We start from the raw sequence: 5,364 nt of genomic DNA, 5'->3' as shown, positions 1-5,364 counted from the left end.
GTAACCGATGTGCTCTCCAAACAACAACACTTGCATTTCAGAACATGTCTTTCACACATGTCTACAAAATCACCTTCACCTTCAAATACAGTCTCCTTGCGACTGACAGAGACGTAGGCAAATGTTAAAGTTGCTATTTACATTACCTCACGTTAATCAGAAAAACGGTAATTTACATCTGCAGCGGAACAAAATTCGGTTCCGCCCAGCGTCTAGCTCGAACCCACAACCCTTGGAGTAAGAGTCTCACGCTCTACCGACTTAGCTAGCCAGCTGCTTCGGTTAATACCGGCCAGGTAGCACGTCACACAGTACTCGTTTGGGTTGGGTGGTCCCATACAGAATCTCTCCATGCTGCCTAATGTTTTCCTAACGTCACACTCGTCACGTACTTCATTTTTATTTCATAATCATTTCTGAGAGGTAAAGGAATTGCATGACAACATGCAGAACTAGTGGCGTCAAAATTAACACACATACTTTATGTGACTCAAAAGCCGAACGAGTTACTTTACGACGTTGTTTTAGATGTGCAAGTGCCAGTCAAAACTCGCGGTGACGGCACCCTGCCGACCATTTCGCTAGTTAACACCGGTCTTGTTGTGTGTGTTTCAAGCTCAAGAGCATCTCCAAGCAAAAAATGGTCAACAGCAACATTCAGACGGTTTCGTACTGCTCAATTGCTACATCAAAACGTTATGTTTCTTTTTCAGAACTGGAAAAACACGAGCGTGACACCATTCGAACCTGTAATCTTCAGATCCAAAGTTCGACGCCTTTTCCATTAGGCCACACGGTCACTGACGACCAACTATAACATGTATACGACTCATCTCGAAACGCTCACACCCCTGAGGATTTGTGTTTTCGTTCTACACAGTCGCTGCCCCTTGCTCTTTCCCACCCATTCGTTACATTCAACCTCTTACGAGACCGATCAAATATAGACTGGGAAACAAGACCACACGCTTCGTGCATTCGGAATCGAAGGCAGGGCGTCCCTCGCCGCATTTGCTACGATGGCCATTTGCTACTTCTGCAGAAGCGGCGGCGGCGGCGACAACGAAGACGACGACGAAGACCGCGAGAGGCTCTGAGATATGTGAGAAATACATCTATAAAATGTAATTCAGACTGCCTCGTCCCACCTTATGCTGTACCGCTTTGGCAAGTGCTTTATCTGCGACATTCGCCTTAATCACATCTGAGAGTAATTCTTCATAAAACGCCTGTCGCTAATTGTTCGTGATCACAGATACTGTTTGCTATACGGCCACAACGCGAAACTGATTTCCAAAATTTGTCTTCCTCCTCTGAGGATGGAACTTACAACCCCTGGTTTACTACACCAGTGCTGTACCACTTTTTTTTTTTTTTTTACCGGCTAATTTCTTAGCTATGGCGACCCATTACTGCTTGGCTACACATCTGACACGTAACCGATGTGCTCTCCTAACAACAACACTCGCATTTCAGAACATGTCTTTCACACATGTCTACAAAATCACCTTCACCTTTAAATACAGTTTCCTTGCGACTGACAGAGACGTAGGCAAAGTTTAAAGTTGCTATTTCCATTACATCGCGTTAATCAGAAAAACGGTAATTTACATCTGCAGCGGAACAAAATTCCGTTCCGCCCTGCGTGGGGCTGGAACCTACAATCCTGGGATTAAGAGTCTCACGCTCTACCGACTTAGCTAGCCGGCTGCCTCGCTTAATACCTGCCTGGTAGTAAGTCACACCTTACTCGTTTGGGTTGGGTGGTTCCATACAGAATCTCTCCTTGCTGCCTAATGTTTTCCTGACGTCACACTCGTCACGTACTTCACTTTTATGTCATAATCATTTCTGAGAGGTAAAGAAATTGCATGACAACATGCAGAGCTAGTGGCGTCAAAATTAACACACATACTTGATGTGACTCAAAAGCCGAACGAGTTACTTTTCGACGTTGTTTTAGATGTGCAAGTGCCAGTCAAAACTCGCGGTGTCGGCACTCTGCCGACCTTTTCGCTAGTTAACACCGGTCTTGCTGTGTGTGTTTCAAGCTCAAGAGCATCTCCAAGCAAAAAATAGTCAACAGCAACACTCAGACGGTATCGTACTGCTCAATTGCTACATTAAAAGGGTATGTTTCTTTTCCAGAACTGGAAAAACACGAGCGTGACAGCATTCGAACCTGTAATCTTCAGATCCGAAGTCCGACGCCTTTTCCATTAGGCCACACGGTCACTGACGACCAACTATAAGATGTATACGACTCATCTCGAAACGCTCACACCCCTGAGGATTTGTGTTTTCGTTCTACACAGTCGCTGCCCCTTGCTCTTTCCCACCCATTCGTTACATTCAACCTCTTACGAGACCGGCCAAATATAGACTGGGGAAGAAGACCACACGCTTCGTGCATTCGGAATCGAAGGCAGGGCGTCCCTCGCCGCATTTGCTACGATGGCCATTTGCTACATCTGCAGAGGCGGCGGCGGCGACGGCGACGACGAAGACGACTCCGACGACGACTGCGAGAGGCTCTGAGATATGTGAGAAATACATCTATAAAATGTAATTCAGACGGCCTCGTCCCACATTATGCTGTATCATTTGGCAAATGCTTTATCTGCGCCATTCGCCTTAATCCCATTTGAGAGTAATTTTTCATAAAACGCCTGTCGCTAATTGTTCGTCATCACAGATACTGTTTTCTATACGGCCACGACGCGAAACTGATTTCCAAAATCCGTCTTCCTCCTCTGAGGATGGAACTTACGACCCCTGGTTCCCTACACCAGTGCTCTACCACTGATCTAAGGAGGCGCGGCCTAGCGGTACTCTTGCGTACTTCGGCCGTACGGTCGCCTGCATCATCAGACTTCAGCTGACAACACTTCATATTAGCTTCTAATATTTGCAGCTATGGCGACCCATTACTGCTTGGCTACACATCTGACACGTAACCGATGTGCTCTCCAAACAACAACACTCGCATTTCAGAACATGTCTTTCACACATGTCTACAAAATCACCTTCACCTTCAAATACATTTTGCTTGCGACTGACAGAGACGTAGGCAAAGTTTAAAGTTGCTATTTACATTATACCACGGTAATCAGAAAAACGGTAATTTACATCTGCAGCGGAACAAAATTCCGTTCCGCCCTGCGTGGGGCTGGAACCTACAATCCTGGGATTAAGAGTCTCACGCTCTACCGACTTAGCTAGCCGGCTGCCTCGCTTAATACCTGCCTGGTAGTAAGTCACACCTTACTCGTTTGGGTTGGGTGGTCCCATACAGAATCTCTCCATGCTGCCTAATGTTTTCCTAACGTCACACTCGTCACGTACTTCACTTTTATGTCATAATCATTTGTGAGAGGTAAAGAAATTGCATGACAACATGCAGAGCTAGTGGCGTCAAAATTAACACACATACTTTATGTGACTCAAAAGCAGAACGAGTTACTTTCCGAAGTTGTTTTAGATGTGCAAGTGCCAATCAAAACTCGTGGTGTCGGCACTCTGCCAGCCATTTCGCTAGTTAACACCGGTCTTGTTGTGTGTGTTTAAAGCTCAAGAGCATCTCCAAGCAAAAAATGGTCAACAGCAACAGTCAGACGGTTTCGTACTGCTCAATTGCTACATTAAAAAGGTATGTTTCTTTTTCAGAACTGCAAAAACATGAGCGTGACAGCATTTGAACCTGTAATCTTCAGATCCGAAGTCCGACGCCTTATCCATTAGGCCACACGGTCACGGACGCCCATCTATAAATGTATACGACTTATCTCGAAACGCTCACACCCCTGAGGATTTGTGTTTTCGTTCTCCACAGCCGCTGCCCCTTGCTCTTTCCCACCCATTCGTTACATTCAACCTCTTAAGAGACAGACCAAATATAGACTGAGAAAAAAGACCACACACATTGTGCATTCGGAATCGAAGGCAGGGCGTCCCTCGCCGCATTTGCTACGATGGCCATTTGCTACTTCTGCAGAAGCGGCGGCGACGGCGACGGCGACGACGACGACGACGACGACGACGACGACGACGACGACGACGACGACCGCGAGAGGCTCAGAGATATGTGAGAAATACATCTATAAAATGTAATTCAGACTGCCTCGTCCCACCTTATGCTGTACCGCTTTGGCAAATGCTTTATCTGTGCCATTCGACTTAATCACATCTGAGAGTAATTCTTAAAAAAACGCCTGTCGCTAATTGTTCGTCATCACAGATACTGTTTGCTATACGGCCACGACGCGCAACTGATTTCCAAAATTCATCTTTGTGCTGTGAGGATGGAACTTACGACCCCTGGTTAATTAGAGCAGTGCTCTACCACTGAGCTAAAGAGGCGCGGCCTAGCGCTATTTTTGGGTACTTCGTCCTTACGGTCCTCTGCGTCATCACACTTCAGCTGACAACACTTCATATTACCGGCAAATATTTGCTGCTATGGCGACCCATAACTGGTTGGCTACACATCAGACACGTAACAGATGTGCTCTCCTAACAACAACACTTGCATTTCAGAACATGTCTTTCACACATGTCTACAAAATCACCTTCACCTTCAAATACAGTTTCCTTGCGACTGACAGAGACGTAGGCAAAGTTTAAAGTTGCAATTTCCATTTCATCTCGTTAATCAGAAAAACGGTAATTTACATCTGCATTGGAACAAAATTCCGTTCCGCCCAGCGTGTGGCTCGAACCCACGACCCTGGGATTAAGAGTCTCACGCTCTACCGACTGAGCTAGCCGGCTACCTCCGTGAACACCTGCCGGGTAGCGCGTCACACAGTACTAGTTTGGGTTGGGTGGTCCCATACAGAATCTCTCCTTGCTTCCTAATGTTTACCTGACGTCACACTCGTCACGTACTTCACTTTTATGTCATAATCATCTCTGAGAGGTAAAGAAATTGCAACACAACATGCAGAGCTAGTGGCGTCAAATTAACACACACAATTTTTGTGACTCATAAGCCGAACGAGTTACTTTCCGACGTTGTTTTAGATGTGCAAGTGCCAGTAAAACTCGCGGTGTCGGCACTCTGCCGACCATTTCGCTAGTTAACACCCATCAAGTTGTGTGTGTTTCAAGCTCAAGAGTATCTCCAAGCAAAAAATGGTCAACAGCAACATTCAGACGGTTTCGTACTGCTCAATTGCTACATTAAAACGGTATGTTTCTTTTTCAGAACTGGAAAAACACAAGCGTGACAGCATTCGAACCTGTAATCTTCAGATCCGAAGTCCGACGCCTTTTCCATTAGGCCACAAGGTCACTGACGACCAACTATAACATGTATACGACTTATCTCGAAACGCTCACACCCCTGAGGATTTGTGTTTTCGT

At 46.0% G+C, this 5,364-nt stretch overlaps 1 non-coding gene across 1 annotated transcript; it reads right to left on the bottom strand.

The window, feature by feature from the left end:
* Window positions 1-4,697: 4,697 nt before the first annotated feature.
* Trnak-cuu (transfer RNA lysine (anticodon CUU)) lies at window positions 4,698-4,770 on the bottom strand. The gene has a single exon. It is a non-coding gene; the product is annotated as a tRNA-Lys (tRNA).
* Window positions 4,771-5,364: the final 594 nt, after the last annotated feature.

The sequence above is a fragment of the Schistocerca gregaria genome, unplaced genomic scaffold, assembly GCF_023897955.1.
Source record: "Schistocerca gregaria isolate iqSchGreg1 unplaced genomic scaffold, iqSchGreg1.2 ptg000333l, whole genome shotgun sequence".
Taxonomy (NCBI): Eukaryota; Metazoa; Arthropoda; class Insecta; order Orthoptera; family Acrididae; genus Schistocerca; species Schistocerca gregaria.
This window is presented reverse-complemented; position numbering and strand designations above follow the sequence as displayed.